This window comes from Crinia signifera, chromosome 11 (assembly GCF_055691185.1).
Source record: "Crinia signifera chromosome 11, ASM5569118v1, whole genome shotgun sequence".
NCBI classification, from domain to species: Eukaryota; Metazoa; Chordata; class Amphibia; order Anura; family Myobatrachidae; genus Crinia; species Crinia signifera.
Genome location: NC_139227.1, coordinates 17,871,099 through 17,895,573, shown reverse-complemented (window position 1 = coordinate 17,895,573; position 24,475 = coordinate 17,871,099).

The window sequence follows — 24,475 nt, the reverse complement described above, 5'->3', positions numbered from 1 at the left end:
TTCATAATTATATCCACGGTTTGCAAATTTTTGGATCATGTCATCCATCTGGGTCGCTGCAACTTCTGGGGTCCAAAGAAAACTTTTGTGGAATATAGGGCACCTAATACAGGTGAGATCTTAAATTGATGGGGATTTGCATGCAGAGTGACCATTGAAATAAAACTTTATATGCCTACAGAGCCTTTTTTAAAGGTCAGTTGTGTGAAATTGAAGTTTAACTCAGTAGTGCATTAATTTGGGAGGTTATGTGATTTTTGCTTCTCTATCTCATCTTATGCTCTTCCATACTTATGTGCAATGACTGCAGAGTGACACATATTGAACAAAGAGGAAATCCATAGGGCATAACAGTAGAGTGGGACAGTGCATTCGTATTTGCCACCATCTTTGAGTTGTTTTATGCCAGAATTTGGGAGTGGTAATCCCCGGTGGTAATTGTTGCTGCGGTCTTCTTTTGTTTTCTATTCTGCAAGTGTCTCTCAAAAAAAAATATGTACAGACAGTAGTAAAACAGTGCACTTGAGTGCCCATCACCAGATTTCTAAATGCTCATTAAATTTTAAGGAGGAGATGTACTAAGTTTGGGAGGGTGAAAATGTGGAGATAGATAAAGTACCAATCCACCAGCTAATAACTGCCTGTGTTTGAAAAACAATGACAGGAGCGGATTGTTTGGAAATCTTTCCGAAGCTTAGTACATCTCTCCCTAAATAAAAACAAACAAATTCTCCCCAAAATATATTGTGTTTTCAGGTGAAGGACATTCCTGTTACAATGATAATACTATTTATTTGTGCATTCATATTGTAATACTTGGCAGCAATTGACGTTGTCTGCATCCCAACCCAATTGTCCTGCTATGTGCGATGTTTTATCATCTTCGAAGTGTGGAGCAAGTCCCATTACCACATCAGCTCACTAACCAAACAACTCACTGACAGTCTTCAACCTAATCTTTCATTCTTGAAATCATTAAAAGTTAAATAACACATTCACACACAACAGTATGCCTTGTTACAGTTTCAAAACTCTAAATATTTAATATGTTTTCTTTATCAAGATGGTATTCTTAAACATTTCTGGGATAGCATTTAAATCTAACATAATGCTTAATAGTACCCTTCAGACAATCCAAAAGATCACAGAATATCTGCCTAAAGAAGTTGATTCTTTAAAATGTTATCTATGAAAACAGCTGTGAGGAGGCTCAAATGTTTAGAATATTACAATATTAGCTGGGAAGGAACAGAATGATATCTGAATGTGCCTGCGAGGCTTGTATTGTGCATTAACAATGCCTGCCTTCAAAAGATGTACTTGTGGAAAGGTAGAACCGGAAAATGTATTGGACGAGTGTGATAGGTAAAAGAAGAAAAAACTCCACAATATACTGTAGAGAATTAAAATTGCACTGTACATATTTTCTGAGCAGTGTTAACATATGTAAATTTGTAGAAGCAGCTGTAGGAATTTACACAGTATGGCATTAAAGTTGATGTCCCCTGGCTTACTCATGCTGTTAATTTTCTTTTAGAAATAGAACGATAAATATGGCTGCAGATATTAAACAGGTAAAAGAATGCCGAAATATAGGGTAAATTACAGTGCTCCATAATTTTACCTTAACCTTCTATAACTCCTCTAGTTTTTTTTATTTTTCTTTCATCATTGAAGCATTAATATAACATGCATACTTTTTAATTATTAAATCAATTGTACAATAATGTTTTGTATTTTACACAATGTATATAACAATCATTTTGTTACCAATTATTCAGTTGGTCTTAACTATTTTCACATCCTTCCTATTTCAATGTGTGGGTATGTCCAGTAAGTGTTTACCCCTTACTAGTCAGGTATGTCTATTGGATTATTTTGTAGCATAATCCTAGTTCCGTACCATTGTGTTGTTTGAAAACACTTTCTAAATTGTATTTTAATTGTTATAGGATGAGTTTCAATAAAACTTTGTCTTATTTCAAATCGTTTTTTAACTCGTTTTTCTTAAACATTGTTTCAACCCATGCCATCCAAAAAAATATAAAATAATTTTTCTTTAGACAGTTTATTGTGGGAGATTTGGCTATTCACATGTGCAATACGCGTTTCCTTGTAGCTACAGATACTGCTTATAGTAATTTTTTGGGTCTTTTTGAAAAATTGCATATTCCGCGGATATTAGAAAGGAATTAACTAATGAGTTATTCGTAAATTGCCATACCTCTATCCAAAATATCCAAAAACGGTGAAACAAATCTGCCATTGATTTGTTGCATTTTAGACATTTATGTTCATTGGACAATCCAATATTAATCCTTCTTTTTGGCAATAGATATGTTTGATGGAATATGTTATAAATTTCTGTATATGTTATTGTGGGTATGACTCTAACTGATTCTTCTAATGCATGTAATAATTTCTCTATCATCAGATGTGGAAAGTTTTCACACCATTTCATTATCTGGGTTTTTATTTTTGAGTAATCCAGTGGTGAATGTAAAAATGTAAAATGATTTGAATTAGCTTTTTTTCTGTGGTACATGCTGTTTTAGTAAAGAGTCTAAAGCATTAGACAGATCTGTGGTTCTTAATTGATGTAACTCCGGACTCACATAGTGCTGTGCCTGCAAGAATACAAAATTATGCTATGTGTAGTAATCCCTCCAGATCTCTCTATGGTTTGTGTATATGTTAGAAGTTTGACTACAGTTCTTTCTATTAGGTATCCAATATTTTTTATAGTTACAAAGTTGTAACTGGTAAAAGGAAAATATGCTTTACAATTCTTTATTTGGATTTAAATTGAGGTTTTTTTTTTACATAATATAAACCATAGACATCTAGTCAACATTTCTATTGGATTAATAGTGATAATCAAAACTAGTTTTGTATTCTGCAGGTGTAAAAATGTGTGTATATCTACTAAAAAGCCTTGTTTTAATGCTGTATTTCTGTATATTTCTGTCTGTTGCATCCAATCTCGAAGATGTCTTAAAATGGATGCCTGGTTGTTCCATACCACATTTGGGAAATTAATACCTCCATGGTTTTTTTTTTTTTGTTGCCTTTTAGTTAAAATGATTCTTGACCTCTTCCCTTGCCAAATAAAACTACAAAATAACTTATTGACTTCCAGTGTGTCTTTGTGTGTTAGCAATAAAGGCAAGTTCTGAAAGGCGTATATTAATCCAAGCAATGAGATCATCCTAATTAAATGTTCCCTTCCCATATATGATAAGTTAAGATGTTTCCAAGCCTGTATCTCCATTCTTAGTCGATTTATGCCTGTTTTGATATTTGAGTATATTTGAGATATGTCCTTTGGGAGACATACCCCCAAAAGGACGTAGTCTCTTTAGCCCATTTTAAATTTATCTCTTGTGCCCACTTAGCTTTTGTACAATTATTTTGAAGGGTCATTGCTATTTACTTTTCAAATTTGACCAAAAAGCCTGATGTCTTACCAATTTTGTTGATTTTTTTTACATTAAGGGGTTTTAGAGAGTTCTTTGGGTTGGAGATATACAGCAATATATCATCTGCAAAAAAGCAAATATTTTTATATTTTGATTCCCTATTTGAATCCCTTTCATAGTTGGCCATGATTGGATTGCTGGATTGATTGTAACATTGGGTTCAAGACCAAATATAATAAAAGCAGGGCAGCAAGACCAAATAGAATAAAAGCCAGGGACATAGGGCATCCTTCTCTTCTCCCCTGAAACCTCTCAATCTGCAATCACTCTTATCCCCATTGATTAAAAGAGATATTATTGGTTTATTATAGAAAAACATTACTGTTGCTCTAATATCTACACCAAACCCAGGCCAAGAAAGGACCTTCTTCAGATACAGTACTACCAAGATACAGTATCAAATGCATTTTGAGCATCTAAATTGAATAGCATATTAATTTGTTTTATGCTAGACTGGGTGTACATCATTATTGCTGCTATAGCTGATCTGGTACTTGTGTAGTTTCACGGCGCCAGGTTCTACGCTCGTCACAAACTATGTTAAAAAAAAGTAACTTAACTCCATGCCAACATGGATAGTTCATACCTCCACTATCCATGTTGGCATGGAGTTGATTTCAAATAGCGTGGCGAGCATAGCGAGCCACCAAGCCCGCAGCGTGGGCGAGCGAAGCGAGCCCCGCAAGGGAACTCAGACGTACTGGCACCGTGAAACTACACAAGTACCGCTGATCTTATTCCTTTCACATAGTGTCGTCCACTCACAAAGCCTAGTTAATGATCTGTTAACAATGAAGATATGATACATTTTAACTGTGTTGCCTTTATCTTTGCAAGTATCATTACATTAAGAAGACTTATTGGCCGATAAGAAGAATCACACGAAATCACACAGGATCTATGTGTGTCCAAGTTCACAGCTGCAATAAAGAGGGATTTATCTGGGATTTTGTTTCATGTGCCTTAAGACAGACAGCATTACCGGGGAGTTAGTGTCACCTATCGAGGACAACTGAATTATGCCTCCCCCAGGGATCAATTCGCTACTGCAGAGGTCCTCAAACTATTTTGCTCTGAGACCCCATCAGACAATAAAAATAATGACAGGACCCCAGCAAGTTACTGCAGAAGGTCATCACATCACATGTGTAGTCAGCAGACCGCAAATACATGGCAGCATTGTGGAGGCACAAAATGATGTGAGAAGTCTGATATAACAGACAATTCAACAGATTAGTCATACTCCTTGAATCACTGACCGAGATTAGAAAAGGAATCAGTCTGATCGTCAGCAACATGGAGTCACGACCCCATGCTGAAAAGTTAGGGACTTACTTTGGGGTCAGGACCCACAGTTTGAGAACCACTGCGCTACGGTAATTTACCGCAGTTAATTGAATTCCCTTATAAGTATCCTATATAAACCTATTCATAAAATTTAAATCTAAATTTCTTAATTACAATATAGTAATAAATATATAAATAAACACAAACAAAGTATGGCTTCAGAAAAATAGATCTTCAATTACATTGATTAATGTATGCATTGTTTTTTACTCCCATTATTAAAGGCTCCAGATTATTTACTTTGGATCATGATCCCTTGTTCCCCAGGAGGTGTTTTCAATATATTTTTAATAATCTTCAACAGATACTGTATCTAATTAATGACTATTTTTTCTGATGCACACGTTTTGTGTCTTGCCATAGGATACTGTATATTTGTTTTTTTTTATATTTTATTATTAATTGTTATTAATAAATGTGAATTTTATTTATGCACTAAATTGGTTATATTAGTATACATAGTATTCCTAGCTTAGTAATAAACATGTATTTGTTCTCCGAATTTTATATTTTATTGGGTTACTTTATAGAAATGATATATACATTTTAGTAGGTGCTGCAACGCCTATTTTTGATGATATAACTATTATAATATCATTCTGTGGGTAATGTATCAATTCCATATGTTTAAATCTATATCATTCTCTTGTTTTGTTGGACCTGAAGTACCCTAATCTAATATGTACTGTATAGAAGAAAATGCACTATCTAGCTCTACTGAAGGCAAACACAGACATATGCCACCACAAGAAAAAACCCAAACGCATGCATAGACCACTGCAGGAAACACAAAAATGCACACAAAGACCACCACAAGAAAAACCCAAACCCACACATAGGACCCTATTCTGGTCCAATCACACCCATGTGTGTTCGCACAAAGGAGCTATGGTGTGTGACTGCACATTCTTATAAACCAGTATGCGCATGTGCACCTGCTTGGCCCATTGGCCCATTATCCTGTTGCGGAGACATGCGAGGTGATGTGTCTTCGTTATACATCCCCCGTTAATGAGGGGAATCGGTGATGGCAGGGAGGTGGCTGTTCGGACAGGTGGTTGGCGGCGTCTTCAGTGCTCGGTAAGCTGGAATTCTCGTAAACCAGAGTGAAGGCCTTAATATAGTATGAGGCAACTAATATCTCCAAGCAACAACACAGCAATACACATGTAGCAGGGCATGGTACATGATGTATGGATGCTAGATGTAAGAGGACACATCTGTATCACTAGGTGCAATGTAATAAGTGGTGATGAAGAAATACTAGGAGCATATTTACTAGTTTAATATGTGTAGCCCTTACCGTTGATTCCTATCATCTCTGTAATCTTACAATATGCCTTCTAATGACTTCAATTAAAAATAGAATCGCCCAGAAGCAACAGTATAGCAGTAATAAGTTATTGACTTTAAATAATCACCAACATTCTTAATAATAATATCCTATCAGTTGCCCCCTTCCTCTTTTGCACACACACCACAAAATAATATCATAATCAGGATAACAATATAGGTATGAATAATTACTGTCTATGAATAACATGTATTAAAAGAGTAGATATTATTTAACCAGGTCTCCTACAAACCCCATGTGTCTCCAGTCTGATTACCTTATAAACTAATGAGATAATAGTGAGGGCATAAAGAAGGAAAACAAACTCATAATTTGAGTTAATTGGCACTGATAAATGACAATGGCGCAATTGTAGCTTAAGTCTGGCATCATGCTGTCACAATGAAAATCTTAATTAATGGAACAAAACTTAGAGGCACCGTCTGGCATGAGTACCATTTTTCCCATGCACCGGCACTGCCAATGACAGAGGTCATTAATGTTCCTTTAATGTTGTTTAAAAAAAAAACAAGAAATCTCTAGTTTCCGTGAGAACTATAACTCATCAGTTTTTTCATGTAATGGTTCTGGAATGTATTTGCATTTGACAAATGAAATTATTTGCTTGGCTTACACTGACCAAACTAACTCTGCTGTTGTTTGCATTTTATTCAAAGCAATGAACTAAGAAAACATTTGCTTTTATTAGCAATTTTATATATTACATCATTCTAGAAAAGTAGGTCCCATTGAATATTGTTCTTTTTCTGGCAGCATACAGTACTTATAAAGATTAATGTATACTTAAATTCATGACTAGATAGAAATGTATAAATAAATAGATAAAATAAATGCATACATACATGTCTGCCATCAGAAATTGGTGGGTTTTGTACAAATTAAAAAAAGCATGAACTCTCCCACCCCCCACATACATACATTTATTTATTAACAGTTTCTTATGTAGCGCATACATATTACGCAGCACTTTACAGAGTATAGTTGAACATTCACATCAGTCCCTGCCCCAGTGGAGCTTACAAGCTATATTCCCTACCACATGTACACACGCACACAGACATTCTAGGGTTCATTTTTGTTTTAAGCCAATTGACCTACCAGTATATTTTTGGATTGGGGGAGGAACCTGGAGTACCCAGAGTAAACCCACGCAAACAAGGGGAGAATATACACACTCTGCACAGTTATGGCCATGGTGGGTATTGAACCCATGAACTTAGCGTTGTGAGGCAGTAATGCTAACCATTACACCATCCGTATACATACATACATACATATATACATAACACCCCCCCATCCCCACCACTTTGAATGCTTTAAAAAATAGAAATGTTAATAGTTTATTTTTAGCAATTAAAAAGATGCAAAGTAAATAAACAGAAGATAAATCTAAATCAAATCAATATTTGGTGACCACCCTTTGTCTTCAAAACAGCATCAGTTCTTCTAGGTACATGCACAAAGGTTTTGATTGAACTCAGCAAGGAGGTTGTTTCAAACATCTTGGAGAACTAGTCATAGATTTTCTGTGGCTGTAGTTTGCTCAAATCCTTCTGAATCTTCATGTAGTCCAGACAGACTCGATGATGTTGAGATCAGGGCTCTGTGTGGGCCATATCATCACTTCCAAGACTCCTTCTTCTTTATGCTGAAGAGTTTTTAATGATATTGGCTTTAGATTGGAGTTGTTCTGCTGCAGAATATATTTAGAGCCAGCTCCCTGATGGTATTGCATACTGTACCTGCCTGTATTTCTCAATACCATTTGCTGGTATACAGCCCCAAACTTGCAAGAAACCTCCACCACACTCATTGTACCACTCTTAATCCCTTTGGTGAAAAAACTGCCTTCTGTTACAGCCAAATATTTCTCATGTTGACTCTCCCATCCAGAGCAACTGATACTATTTTTCTGCACCCCAGTTCCTATGTTTTCCTGCATTGTTGAGTTATGGCCTTGTTTCCATGTCAAATCTTTTTGGCTGCACTTCTTCCATGAAGACCACTGCAAAGATTTCTATGAATAGTTGATGGGTGTAGTTGGGTCTCACTGGTTTCTGCCACTTCTGAGCTGTTGGACCTGCTGGACTTCCGATTTCAAAGGAAAGTAAGTATGATATCATCTGATGCACTAAGTTTCCTTGGCTGACCACTGCTTCTACAGTCCTCAGCATTGTCCATTTCATTGTGCTTCTACAAAAGACCTTGAACAGCACATCTTGAAACCCCAGTCATATTTGAAATCGGTACTAGTTTATTTTCAAGGCGGCAGCGCGTGCCGCTCTAGCTATGAATCTTGGCAGCTTGCCAGACTGCCTTAAACTATGTTAGCAGCGTAGTGCCTGTTTGAATCCTGGCAGCTCGCCAGCTGCCGTACTTCTGTAATCTACGTAATCAGCATCCTACGCCGACTCCGCGGCAGCCCATCGTTGCTACTCCTAAGCTCCTGTCAAGCCTAGTGAGCGCCTCTCACACAGCGCTGGTGCCCACATGATATCCTCTCTTCTGTGGAGAGGGGATCATGCTGGCGCTGGTGGAGAGGCGCTCCATCTGTGTGATATTGTTATGAAATCCGGGAGTCCTCGCCAACCCTAACTCCGTTGTCATCGAATGGGATTGATGGCTGCGTGCTAGTGCTAGGCTTCGCCTATAATAGCCGCGTTCGACAGAGCCCGTTAGTCAGGCTCCGCCCCCGATGCCACCAGGTCTTGAGAGTTGACAACGCTGCCACCAATGTCAAAGATGAACAAGGGGATGACTAACTACCCCAAGAAGGCGAGGTCACCCTTGCTCTGTAGCAAACTGGGTAAACGTAACAATACGTAGAGATGTAAGACAAACCTATACCCAAACAGGTGTAACAATACACAGAGGTGTTTCATAAGAATCAAAATACGAGTAAGGGCAGTCTGGGGACAAACCCCACTTATCTGTGCTCCGAGGAGACAACGGCAGCGGGAACCAGGGTACGGACAGCTTGGACAACGCACGGACACCAGGAGGACAAGAGACAGAACGGAGGACACGGCTGGGAATGAACGACAGGACACAGGACGACTGGGCACAGGAACCAGGAGCAACGGGTAAGCGGGAACCAGGAACACTTGAGACCCTGAGGTGCAAAAGCTATAACCGGCGTCTGTCCTGGGCAGACGCCGGCTCTTTATTCAAAATCCCCGCTGACGCTGACGTGCGCCGCACTGCCGGGCGCATGACCTCAGCGCGTCGGCACGCTGACGGAGACGCTCGGGGACGTTGCCCGGCAACGCCCCAATGCCTGCTGACGATGCCGTGGGGACGGAAGCCAGGGGCGTTGCTGTGCGACGCCACTAACGTCTCCCCCGGCACTCGTCTACACTGTCTGTCCCGGCGGGTCCGGGACAGAAGTGTAACAGTACCCCCCCCCTTGAGGAGGGGTCACCGAACCCTTAGAACCCGGTTTCCAGGGAAATTTTCTAAAAAACTCCGCCCTTAACCGGATCGCATGCAAAAACTTTTCTGGGACCCAAGATCTTTCCTCATCTCCAAACCCCTTCCAGTGGACAAGAAACTTGAGCTGACCCCTGACTACCTTGGAATCCAAGATATGTTCCACCACATACTCCTTATGCCCTCGAACCAAGACAGGTCTTTGAGTACGTGTAGAGCTGGATGGAAGGGTTCCGATGACAGGTTTGAGCAGGGAACAATGAAACACATTATTGATGCGCAGAGACCTGGGAAGCTGAAGTCTGAATGCCACAGGGTTAATTTGTCCGATAATCGGAAATGGACCGATAAACCTGGAACCCAACTTGGGACATTGCTGTCGAAGTCTAATATGGCGTGTGGATAACCATACTCTCTGACCCACTTTAAAGAGACACGGTCTCCTGTGCCTATCAAAGAAAATCTTAGACCGGGCTGAGGATTGTCTAAGGGCTATGTGTACATTCTTCCAGGCTTTCCTAAAAAACGAGACAGTGGACGAGGATCTTGACGGATCAACCGGGGGCATGAATGAACTACATTTGGGGTGCAAACCTGAGTTGCAGAAAAAAGGAGAGCTCTTGATGGCTGAATGATAAGAGTTATTGTATGCGAACTCTGCTAATGGAATAAGCTCAGCCCAATTGTCCTGGCACTTTGAAACGAAACAGCGGAGGTATTGTTCCAAAGCCTGGTTGACCCTCTCGGTCTGTCCATTCGACTGCGGGTGATAGCCAGAGGAGAGACTGACCTGAATCCCTAAGGCTGCACAAAACTGTCTCCAAAACCTGGCCACGAACTGGGAACCTCTATCCGAGACAATATCGACCGGGAGTCCGTGAAGCCTAAAGATGTTGGTGATGAATAAATTTGCTAGGATTTTTGCAGTAGGAAGCCCATGTAATGGAGTAAAGTGAGCTATTTTGGAAAATCTATCCACAGTAACCCAGATGGTGGTGAACTTGCTAGACGGAGGCAGATCAACTATAAAGTCCATAGAAATATGGGACCATGGTTTCTTGGGAATGGACAAGGGGAACAGCGGCCCAATAGGAGACTGTCGAGACGATTTGTGTCGCGCACAGACCAGACATGAGGCCACAAATTTGTCGACATCTTGCCTCATAGAGGGCCACCAAACAGTCCTGGCTAACTGTTCAAAAGTTTTGGCAATACCTGGATGCCCGGAGCTTTTTGCCGAGTGAAAGTCCCTGAGAACCGCCTGCCGTAATTTCTGGGGAATAAATAAACGGTCCTGTGGGGTCTGTTGAGGAGCCGACGCTTGGGCAGCAATGACTAAGGTAGCTAAATCTTGGGTCAGGCCCGCCATGATTACTGAGCAAGGGACAATGGGGGATGCTTTCACCTCAGACCCCTGGAAAGTCTGAAAACTGCGGGAAAGAGCATCCGCCTTCACGTTCTTAGATCCCGGCCTAAAGGTGATGATAAACCGGAATCTGGTGAAGAACAGTGCCCACCGAGCCTGTCGTGGGTTGAGGCGTTTGGCGGACTCAATATAAGAGAGATTCTTGTGATCGGTGATCACGGTGATGGTATGCTGAGCTCCCTCAAGCCAGTGACGCCACTCCTCAAACGCCCATTTGATGGCCAATAACTCACGATTGCCTACATCATAATTTCTCTCGGCTGGAGAGAATTTGCGGGAGAAGTAAGCGCATGGATGAATCTTTAGATCCAGTGGACCCTTCTGAGACAGAACTGCTCCAGCACCCACATCAGAGGCGTCGACTTCGATTAAAAAGGGAAGCCTGGGATCTGGGTGGTGCAGAATTGGAGCTGAGCAAAACGCTTTTTTTAATTTTATGAAAGAATCCATCGCCCGTTGAGACCATTGTCCTGGGTCAGCCCCTTTCCGAGTCAAGTCCACTATGGGTGCCACGATGTCCGAAAAGGAGCGGATAAATTTGCGATAGTAGTTAGAAAAACCAAGAAATCGCTGAATGGCCTTGAGCGTGGTTGGGCGAGCCCAGGATTGAATGGCCTGAACCTTCGATGGATCCATGGAGAAACCTTGAGGGGAAATAATATACCCTAAAAAAGTCACTTGTGACACTTCGAATTCACATTTTTCCAACTTGGCATATAGATGATTCTCCCGTAGCTTCTGCAACACCAGGCGGACGTGCTGCCGATGCTCAGGAAGAGATTTGGAAAAAATTAGAATGTCGTCCAAGTAAACTACGGCAAAATCCCCTAAAAAACGGTCGAAGGACTTCGTTGATAAAGTCTTGGAAGACTGCCGGGGCGTTAGCTAGACCAAAAGGCATCACAAGATACTCAAAATGCCCCGAGTGGGTATTAAACGCGGTCTTCCATTCATCACCACTTATAATTCTGATTAAGTTGTAGGCCCCCCTGAGGTCTATTTTGGAAAAAATCACTGCCTCCCGAATCTGGTCAAATAATACGGAGATGAGGGGTAATGGGTAGGAATTTTTTACCGTAATTTTGTTAAGGGCTCTGTAATCAATACAGGGCCGTAACGACCCATCTTTCTTCTCAACAAAGAAAAACCCCGCCCCCACCAGTGATTTAGAGGGCCGAATGAACCCCTTTTCAAGGCTTTCTTTAATGTAGAGGTCCACGGCTTGGGACTCAGGTGCGGATAACGCATATAAACGACCCTTAGGAAGTCTGGCATTAGACACTAAATCAATGGCACAATCAAAGGGGCGATGAGGAGGCAAGGTGTTGGCTTCTTTTTTAGAAAAAACATCTGAAAAATCACGGTACTGAGAAGGGAGAGCTTGAAAATCAGGGTGCATCACACGGAGAGGGAGAGTGAGACAAACATCCGAACAGGACCCTCCCCACCGAGTGATCTCACCAGTTTCCCAATTAAATTCAGGGTTGTGTTTTTTCAACCAGGGCAGCCCCAGGACTATAGGAGTGAGAGGACAGTGAAAAATAAGAAAGGTGATATCTTCGGAGTGAAGAGCCCCCACCGACAGCCGAAGGGAGGGAGTCCTAAAAGATATACCGCCTTTAGACAGTGGACGGCCATCCAACCCACAAACAGAAACGGGATTTTCCAGGGGTATGGGCATAAGGCCCAATTGTTGCACCAGGCCTTCATCTATAAAGTTACCGGCCGCCCCACAATCCACAAAGGCAGATCCGTTCCAAGAACGGTCGGTAACAGAGACTGATACCTGAATTAATACAGAATCTGAGGGAGAAAAGCTCGACAGGCCCAAGTGAACCCCCCAAGTATCACTTAGGCCCTGTCTTTTCCCGCCTTCAGCGGACAAGCAACAGCAAGATGACCGGGACCCCCACAATACAAACAGAGGCCCTTGAGACGTCGGCGGTTTTTTTCGGATGAAGATAGTCGAGTGGCCCCCAACTGCATAGGCTCGTCTCCGGGTACCTCGGTAGACTCGTCTACAGATGAGGAAGGCAACACTCCAGACCGTCTTTCTCTCTGCCGCTCCCGAAATCTCCTATCCACTTTAATGGCTAACTGCATGATCCCATCAATGTCTTTGGGAGTGGGGTACTGTACTAATGCATCCTTAAGGGATTCGGATAACCCAATCCGAAACTGACTACGAAGCGCTGGGTCGTTCCAGCCAGAATCAATAGCCCAACGTCTGAACTTAGTACAGTATGCCTCAGCTGTGTCCTGCCCCTGACGCAGGGCCCTAAGATTTGACTCGGCCGAGGCCGCCCGGTCCGGGTCATCATATAATAACCCCATTTCTGAGAAAAAAGCATCCACAGAAGAGAGAGCCTCAGCACCATCTGGAAGGCCGAAGGCCCAAGACTGAGGATCTCCCTGCAGGAGTGATATAACCATTCCAACCCGTTGAGCCTCAGAACCAGAAGATCCTGGGCGCAATTTGAAATAAAGCCTGCATGACTGTTTAAAATTAAAAAACAAAGACCGGTCACCTGAAAAACGGTCAGGGAGATTTAACCTGGGCTCCAGACTCCCACCGGAGGAGGAGCTAGACTGAGACCGTTGCTCGTGTGAGTTTACCCGTAGGGTGAGCTCTTGCAATTTCTGCGTCAGTGTGTGCATCTGTCCTGCAAGAGAGTGGGCAGCAGCCTGCTGTGACGGATCCATGATAGGGTTTCCCCACGACTACCGAACCTCTGAGCTGTAGGGGCAACAACAGTCTCAGAGTATGGTCTGGCCGGTTATAATGTTATGAAATCCGGGAGTCCTCGCCAACCCTAACTCCGTTGTCATCGAATGGGATTGATGGCTGCGTGCTAGTGCTAGGCTTCGCCTATAATAGCCGCGTTCGACAGAGCCCGTTAGTCAGGCTCCGCCCCCGATGCCACCAGGTCTTGAGAGTTGACAACGCTGCCACCAATGTCAAAGATGAACAAGGGGATGACTAACTACCCCAAGAAGGCGAGGTCACCCTTGCTCTGTAGCAAACTGGGTAAACGTAACAATACGTAGAGATGTAACACAAACCTATACCCAAACAGGTGTAACAATACACAGAGGTGTTTCATAAGAATCAAAATACGAGTAAGGGCAGTCTGGGGACAAACCCCACTTATCTGTGCTCCGAGGAGACAACGGCAGCGGGAACCAGGGTACGGACAGCTTGGACAACGCACGGACACCAGGAGGACAAGAGACAGAACGGAGGACACGGCTGGGAATGAACGACAGGACACAGGACGACTGGGCACAGGAACCAGGAGCAACGGGTAATCGGGAACCAGGAACACTTGAGACCCTGAGGTGCAAAAGCTATAACCGGCGTCTGTCCTGGGCAGACGCCGGCTCTTTATTCAAAATCCCCGCTGACGCTGACGTGCACCGCACTGCCGGGCGCATGACCTCAGCGCGTCGGCACGCTGACGGAGACGCTCGGGGACGTTGCCCGGCAACGCCCCGATGCCTGCTGACGATGCCGTGGGGACGGAAGCCAGGGGCGTTGCTGTGCGACGCCACTAACGTCTCCCCCGGCACTCGTCTACACTGTCTGTCCCGGCGGGTCCGGGACAGAAGTGTAACAGATATGTAGGAGCGTCTCAGATGCTCCAGCAATGAGACTCTCCTGCATATGAGTAGCGCATGCCTCTCCTGTTCAAAGAGGGAGAATGGATGCATTTGTGTATCATGCACAATGAAGGAGGCATCTGCGAGTGTTCCATGTTACATACTTGCAAATGCCTCAATTTGATACCCCCACTATCCACGGCAGCCCGAAGCATGGCGAGCACAGCTATTACGCATCCTCCCGACCTTTTCATACCCCCACCATCCTCGTCGGCGTGGAGTTGATTTTATATAGTGTGGCGAGCGCAGCTCACCGCAAAGCCCGAAGCGTGGCAAGCGGACGCGGAATACATGTGAAGTTATCCGCATCTGCTCGCCATGCTTCGGGCTCGGTGGCGAGCTGCGCTCGCCACACTATAAAAGATCAAATTCACGCCGACGTGGATGGTGGGGGAATGAAAAGGTCGGGAGGACGCGTCACGCGTCCCCTCGCAGGGCATGCTGCGCTCGCCACGATTCGGGCTGCCGTGGATAGTGGGAGTGTTTCAGGAACACATTCACACCTGCCATAGCATACATCTGAGCAATATCTACTCAGAGGTCATAGGCAGGAGCGTATCATTGCTGGAGCATGTGAGACGCTCCTACGTATCACACAGATGGAGCACCTCTCCGCCGGCGCCCGCATGATCCCCTCTCCACAGAAGAGAGGATATCATGCGGACACCAGTGCTGTGTGAGAGGCACTCACTAGACTTGACAGGAGCTTAGGAGTAGCAGTGCTGGGCTGCCGCCGAGTCAGCGTAGGATGCTGATAACGTTGATTACAGAAGTAAGGCAGCTGGCGAGCTGCCAGGATTCAAACAGGCGCTACGCTGATAACATAGCTTAAGGCAGTCTGGCAAGCTGCCAAGATTCATAGCTAGAGCAGCACGCGCTGCCGCCGTGAAACTAAACAAGTACCTTGAAATCTTTGCAGGGGAAAGACCTTTCTGATGCAGTATAACTACCTTGTGTCTTGTTGCTGAGCTCAGTCTTGCCAGTGTGTGCCCTTTGACATGAAACTGTCTTCCACAGCTTTGTAGCAGAGTTTGGCTGTTCCTCACCAAGGGCCTTATTTTGGTTCACTCTTTCTGACAAAATCCTTCTTAGATGGACAAAACCATTTGCACTGCTGGGGGCATATGTAAAATATGCCGAGAGAATTAGATTTGGGTGAGTTATTTTGTTTCTGTGCAGGGTAAATATAGACTGCTTTATTTTTACACTGCAATATAGATCTCACTTTGAAGTAAAACCCCACCCAAATCTAATTCTTTCTGCACAAGTAACATCTGCCCCACCTAAAGTGCACATGGTTTTGTCCATCTAAGAAGGATTTTGTCAGAAAGAGTGATCCAAAATAAGGCCCCAAGTTTGAAGCCTCCTACACAGCTGTTTCAGTTTCAGTTAAAGACTGCGTTTCATCTTCATAAAAATTACTAGAATCCTATAAAATCTTTTACTTTGTGCAAGTGTACCTAGAATAAAGTGTGCTGTTTTGAAGGCAAAGGGTGGTCGCACCAAATATTGTTTTGATTTAGATTTCTGCCATTCACTTTGCACTTTGTTCATTGATAAATATAAACTATTATGACTTCTATTTTTTAAAGCATTTTCACTTTGAAGCCTTTTTTTTTCCGCACATACCTAAAACTTTTCCTCTTGCTTTTGTGTTTCCTACACACTGGTTTCTCCAAACATCTGGCTCTGGTCACAGCTCTTTTGGCTCCTTAATAGCACATGCCTCCACTAAGCATTCAGACACCAGCCCCAACTCGGTTTCACAAGTGGCCTGCAGTCATCAGTGTTTCAACAACAGGCTCTCTCATCATCTTTCCTGTAATCAGTTTCTCTCTGCTCATTATGCAGCCACAGCTTTCCTCTCTTCAGTCACAGCTTTCACCAATGCAACACACACGCCCTGCTCATAGATTCTCTAACCTTCCATTGGCTTTTTAGCTCTTCCCCAAGAAAGCTTTTGTGTCTTCTTGTCTTCTTGTCTCCTCTTGCTTCAACTAGCAGGACTGTCTGCCAGGTGTCCACAGGGTCCTAACTCCTGGTCATTAATCCATCAGATTCCAGAGTATCACATAAAGACAACAAATTAAAGGGATTAAAGCATTTCTTTTTGTCTCACTGCATACAGTACAGAAGAGCAAGCATAAACTGTGGGCACTATACTTACAGCTGTCATCATAAAGGCACCAAGGGACAACATGAATTCAGTCTGTGATTAAGGTGAGTAGACATTGGATAATTATACCTCTACCTCACAGCAACTTCATTAAGTGGTACAACTCCATTAAGCACTGAATTAGGGAGCAGAGGAGAGTATCTAGTAGTGAAAAGGGTAGTGAGTTATATGGCTGATGCCTAGGGGAGTGAGTTACAAGGCTAGAGCTAAGGGGAGTGGGCAGGTGGCTGGCACCATCCTGTGGCAGTAGCACGCAGTCCCTTTCCACCTGTACCTTGCACTTCAGCCATTCACAGAGTACTATTATAACTCATCCTGTCACCCACTATCTCACTCCTGCATTACTATCTCACTATCACTTACTGCCTTTCCCCATCACCTTCTCCTTGTCCCCCATTGCCTGTCATCACCTCACCATCTAGCTCTCCTCAGCATCAATATTTCCTCATCACCCTTTCTCCCTTGTAATGCCCTGCCCCTCCAAGTCCTCACCCTCTTCCCATCCTATGGATACGGCATTCTCTTTGAAGCCATTCCCCTTGTTCTGAATCCATGCCCACTGTCATGCCATGCCCACTTTCCCTTGCACACACACAAATAACATCCAAACCCCTGATCCTCCTGTCATGGTCCCCCCTCCCCCGTGTCATTTTATTTTGTATCTACCCCTTCATCCATCCATTCATCTAGAACATCTATTTAATATCTGTGTATCTAGTTATCCATTCTTCTCAGATCTTTCTATCTAATATCTATTTAGTACTATTTACCGCAATTTAAAATGATGGAAAATCATAAAAGTCATATCAGCCCCAGTATCTGCACCAAGAGCAACACTTAAATTGCTACTTTGGGTACCATGTAGTGAATTTCCCCAGATTTGAGGAGCAGTATTAGGTATATATTCAATTGATGCCGAATCCATTCTGACCTTCTTTTGCCGGAATGGATCCGGCATCCATTATTCAATCCAGCAGCCAAATCCGGATGTCGAATTTGTCTACGATTTACGTTCACCCGGCCGACGCTCAGACCGGGTGAGTGCGGCAGCCGGAGATGGTGTGAGGTAGTGGGGACCTGAGATGGAGCCTGAATGGAGCCGGCGGCAGGTAGGTAGGGATTCAGCAGGAGTGTGCTGGAGGGTGCGTGAGGTGGCATGTGGGTGCAGGCTGCAGTGGACAGGAGGATGGCAGCATGTAAATTGCTGCTGCTCACCCGGCACTGTCCTCCTTGCCTCAATCTGGCATCTTGTTATGTCAGGTTGAGAATGACGGAAACACAGCCAAAACCTTTTGGTTTTGGCTGTGTTTCCGTCAAAAGCAGGTGGATTAGTGGCTGTTCCGTCAATCCACCAGATTTCAAGATGCCAGAAAAAAAGCTATCATTGAATAGATCGAAACCCCTCCAATCTATTCATGTCGAAAACTGCTGTCTTTTCGGCAAGATGGCCGTTTCGAGTCGACACTCATTGAATATACCTATTAGCCTTTTATTCTATCTATCTATCCATTGCTTGTACAGGAACATTTTCATTTTTCTAGAGCTCTTGTTTAATTTGTTTTATTGCTTTTAACTTTGTTTTTCTTACTGCTAAATATGTTCACCTTTTTCTAAACAATAGTGCAGGAAGAAAAAAAACTTATTTTCAAAGTTAATCTTTCACAATAAATCCAATTTAAAATAACAAGACATGTGAAGGCTGCCATACTTCTTCTTTTAATGGATATCATCAATCAATGTCATTGCAAAATACTCCCGCACTGTACTTGAGAAACAAAATCCAGATACAAGTTCAGCAATAACTTACTGTTCACAGTAAGGAACACTGGTAATGTTGCTTCATTTTGAATCAAATTCTTAATGTAATTGTACAAATATTTTATTATGTATCATTAAAGCAAGTTTATAACGTAGCACGTGAACAGGTCAAAATGTACTATTTTCACAAAAATGATTAAGCTCTTTTCCCTTTGTGAGTGCAGGAAATTAGTAATGTATTGATGCTGGCCTTCTGATCTCAGCATGTGCTTATATACACTATACAGAAATCTACCAAAGAGAGCAATTTGTCAAATAGTTAAACAGTCATTTTTATTAATCTATGAATGTGTATTTAAACTATGATTTGAAACCACAAAATGACAGAAGTTATCCAAACATATTAAAAAAAAAAACCTGCTTATTTCACTCCCACCAGGAAGCTCCTAACAGGAACTAAGAACTCCTAGTTCATCTTTTTGTTTTTTTCCTTTTACACAAAATATTTTGTACCCTCTTTTGTGTAGAGGTGGGATCTGTGCACACAGGGCCGGCCCTAGGTCTAGGCAAATATCTAGGAGCATGCATTTGTAGCTTATGGTCAGCTCACCTTGGTGGTGATTTTGCCTCTAGTTCACTCTTAGAGGCAAAATCCTTCTTAGATGGACAAAACCATGTGCACTGCAGGTGGGGCAGATATAACATCTGCAGGGAGAGTTAGATTTGGGTGGGTTTATCTTCAAAGTGAGATCTATATTGCAGTGTAAAAATAAAGCAGTCAGTATTTTCCCTGCACAGAAACAAAATAACTCACCCAAATGTAACTCTGTATGCACATGCTACATCTGCCCCCCTGCAGTGCACATGGTTTTGCCCATCTGAGAAGGAATTTGCCTCTAAGAGTGAACTAGAATAAGGCCCCTTGGCAGAGGGCAGTGGAGGGAATGGGTCTGTCATAATATGTGTAAGATAAAGGGGAACTACTATATAGCATAACATGAATAAGGGATATTACATGTTGTATAATTTGAATAAGGGACATTACTGTGAGACATACCATGAATAAGGGACACTATCATGTGAAGTAATGTGAATAAGGTAACACTACTGTGTGTCATAATTTGATTTGGTACTATTGTGTGGTCACTCCCCTTGCTAGAAAGACTGTACCCCATTTTGGGAGCATGAGCCTTTGATGTACACTGTCCCTATTTAAAATATCTGGTCTTGCTGGCACAGGGCATTCAATTGTCAAGTTATGCCTTTGTAGATGAGGATTGCTATGGGTGAGGGTGATGGGTTTTGCTGGCTGCTGCTGTAATTTGTGATGCTGTTTAATGGGTGCTGTGCTGGGAGAGGGGAGCAGGTCAGAGAAGGAACTAACAGCATTGCTAGGGGGCACCAGATAAAATCTTGCCTAAGACATTAAATATTTTAGAGCTGGCTTTGTGTGCATGCAAAATAAAGCCCCATATGGACAATAGGGAGAAGGACCTTAGAAGGTTGGAAGATAGTCATTTCATTGTTCTATTAGCTGCTTCTATTTATTAACTTATTACAATTAAGCAAATAATATTTTGTTACTTGAAAAGAGAAGGCTACCAATGTGTGTACATGCAGTGTGTTAACTTTATATTTAGGGGGGAATTTACTAAAGGAAATTTGTAAAAAAATAGGTGTATTTGTATCCAGAAATACACTCATTTTTTACATTTACTATGCCAAAAATACGGCAATTCGTATTCGTATTGATGTGCTATCAATACGAATACGAATTGCCATATTTTCGGGATAGTAAATGTCAAAAATGAGTGTATTTCTGGATACAAATACAAATACACCTATCTTTTAAAAATTTCCTTTAGTAAATTTCCCCCTTAGTCTTTGGGGAAAATGTACTAAGATGTGTATTCTACTTCACATGTGATGTTGCTATGGGCAACCTTTCAATCTTATTTATTTAGCACCTTCTAGAAGATAGTAGACAGGGTCTAATTGGTTGCCCACAGAGCAGCCGAGAGGTATGTCGGTCCCCGGCAAAATTTTGGGGGAGTGGCCTAATCACGGTAGGCAAGGCCACCTCCCGTGATTAGGCCACGACCCAAAAATGTTTAAGGGGGGTGAAAAAACACTCTAAACTCGTCCCCCACCCCACCTCAGCAGCAGCAGCAGCACACCTGCAACAAGCTCAGCATGAGCTCTCACGCTGTCAGTGAGACGCTCATGCTGAGCATGCTGTAGGTGTGAGCTGCTGCCTGGGAGGGATGGAGGGGGAAGGTATGGGGGGGCAGACCAGGGCCCCCGCCGGACCCCTCCAGCAAGCCTGGGCACGGGTAATTAGTACCCGTCCCCCTCCCCTCTCGGCAGCCCTGGTTGCCCATAGCAACAACACATGTGAAGTAGAATACACATCTTAGTAAATTCCCCCCTTTGTGTCTTATTCTAACTTACTTTCATATGACAATTGTGTTTTTTCTGGTTATTAACAATATTGTCCAGAAAGGTATTATATTTCTACTTGAAGAAAGTGGTCGACTGCGCTAAATCTTTCGCTATTGTATTGGGGCTGACTCCCCCTTTTTCTAGACTGCTGCTCTATTAGCCAAGCATACCCATACACCAGCGCCTTTTTGTGGATATTTTGTGGATATTTCTATCCCTTTTCCATTATATTTCTACTTACCTACTTTCCGGGATATTTGAAGTAGTCCCCCAGCACCCAGAGTGGACACCCTCCCGCCTTATGCCCACTTCCTTGTAAAGTGGGCAGAATAGTTTGAATGCTTCAATAAAAAAAAATTACAAAAATAAAAAAAAAATTCCCAAAAACATTCTTTTGGGGAAATCTAATCGAGGCAAAAAATTAACTTAGGAACATTTTTTCCCTTACTGGGCACATTTATGTAGTTTTCTTTTTATTAGGGCTCTCTCTGTGGTACTGTATCCTGAAGGAGGGATAGATTTAAACTCCGGTCCTTCCCCAAGCAGACCAAACCTAGGGTTTTGTTACCAGTGGAAAGTCTGACATTTTTGGAGAAATAGAGGTCCAAAACCAAAACCACCTACCAAAACACATGTCTGTGCACAACTGTAGTTTAAATCTATATAATGCTACAGTACATGTCTTATGCGCTTAACACAATTTAAAGACAAATTTCCTTCCATTTTCTGTTTGGTCTAATTATAGACAAGCATATGAATCATGTTTTCCTTCAGTAGCGAGGAGTCGATGCTGGCAAATCATTTTTTTATTAAAGTATATTGGGAGAGAAAAATATCAGGTTGTATAAACCATCTGTCCATAGAACTATTTTTTTTTTTTTTCATTTTTAATTAAATTGGGATATAAACTGAGGCAAGATACTCTAGCACAGGTAAAATGAATATACCAATTTTATATTTGTCACCTTGTTCTTGAGATAAGAAACTAAATACCTCAATGTCTCAGAATGGCTTATTTAGATAAGAGATATTTCTAGGACCAGTATTCTGTTTACTTATATGGCATCAAAGAGATGTCAATGCAGTTTCCCCTTTCTTTTATTGTGTTGGACAGATACCCTGTGAATCTTCAAGAGTCTCACACAGCAGTCTCACTTGGCAATATCGATGGTTTCATTCATTATGCCATTATGCTGTAGAAAGCAAAGCAGTTCAATACAATCCGATGACTGGAATGTAATGTTTGGGTTTGGATCATTTGGTCTACAGCAGGCATGTCCAACCTGCGGCCCTCCAGCTGTTGTGAAACTACACATCCCAGCATGCCTTGCCATAGTTTTAGCATTCCTTAATATCAAAACTGTGGCAAGGCCTTCTGGGATGTGTAGTTTCACAAAAACTGGAGGGCCGCAGGTTGGACATGCCTGATTTAAACCTATTGTACATGGGTCTTCAAACTGTGGCCCTCCAGATGTTGTGAAACTACAAATCCCAGCATGCCTTGCCACAGTTTTAACACTCCCATATAGCAAAACTGTGGCAAGGCATGCTGGGATTTGTAGTTTCACAACATCTGGATGGCCACAGTTTGAAGACCCATGGTCTACAGCATGATGGCCGACACCATTAGGTCGACATTGGAAAAGGTCGACATGGCTCTAGGTCAAAAGGTCATTAGTTCGACAGGTCGTTAGTTCGACAGGTCATTAGTTCGACAATGTCTAGGTCGACAGTCAAAAGGTTGACATGGGGTTTTTCACTGTTTTTTTACCTAAAAGACAACACAGTCGACATGGACACAGTTTAAAGTGCACCGCATTCCCCTTGCATCGCTCACTGCGCTCACGATGCGTCGGGAATGGTGCCTTGCTGCGCTCGACACACAATTTTATTCTCCCACCACGCCCTAGTGGATGGTAGGGCATGAAATACCGCCTGTCCGCACATGTCAGCTCAAAAAACAATGAAAAACCCCATGTTGACCTAAACATTGTCGAACTAATGACCTGTCGAACTAATGACCTTTCGACCTAGAACCATGTCGACCTAGACCCATGTTGACCTTTTCCCATATCGACACCATTAGTGGTGTCGACCTAATGACTGTCGACCATCATGCTGTAGACCAAATGACCGTATCCCTAATGTTTACAGGCATGTGGTTGCTTAACCCTGTGAGAGAAGCACAGTGTTACTCACATTTGTTATATCAATTCAAATTAAAAATGTTTAATAACAAAAGTCTCTATTCCCTATATAAATATAAGGTAAACATTACAGGTCCTTATGATGAATAAGGAATATTTGCTTGCCAATTTTCACACCTATTTTGACAAATTCCTTTGGCACTCAAAGGATTATTGTATGGATGGTTACATGGTGGGTATATTATAGACTAAGACAAATTACTTATATTTTCTCAGTATAGGACATAAAAGATGTATAAAACTGTGGGGAGAGATAAAGGTGCTAAACATCTTGTCTATAGTCTGATAATTTATGTACAGTGGCATCACTACATCAAAACTCGAGTGTTCCTCTCAGAGAGGTGACCCAAAAAATGTAAACTCCTCCTCAGGAGTGTATATTCCCCCGCCATTCCAATATGATGTGTTGAAAAAGGCGGTGGAATTTGCGGCCAGTTCCGAAGGTGCAGCGGTTATGTGTTTGGGAGATCTGAATAACGTCCTGAATCCCGAGATTGATAGATGGAGAAAGGGAAGTCTAAGTGGTAATGCGGGAAATAGGGGCCTGCATCACTTCTTGGAGGACATAGGGTGGCGGGACTGGTGGAGAGAGAAACATCCAGAGACAAGAGTGTATTCATGCCATTCCCACTCATATGAGTCGCTGTCCCGAATAGATATGGCCTTGGTGGATGACACTTTGTTCCCCCTGATAGACCAGGTGGAGTATATGCCACGTGGGATATCAGACCATGCTCCAATACTGGTAAATCTGGAAGAACAAAGTGAGCAGGGAATGAGGATGTGGAAGTGCCACCCATCATGGCTGGAGCAAGTAGGTGACGGGGCAGAGGTAATAAGGGACTGGGAGACTTTTAATGTATATAATGAAGGATCAGCAAGCATGGAGGTAGTATGGGATGCCGGGAAGGCGAACATAAGAGGGTCCCTAATTAAGAAAATTGCACAAATAAAAAGAAACGCTAAGGAAAAGGAAATAGAAGCTGAGAGGGCTAGTAAGATTTTAGAAGAGAGATATGGGCAAGATAAAACTGATGAAACTAAAAGGGAATGGTTGAGGGCAAATGCTACATGGGTGGAGCTAGTACAACAAAAAGCTGTGAACCAGGAATCGTTCTTAGCACATAATAAGTACATACTGTATGATCGGCCTGGGAGCTTTTTAGCACAATTGGTCAGACAAGATAGGAAGACAAA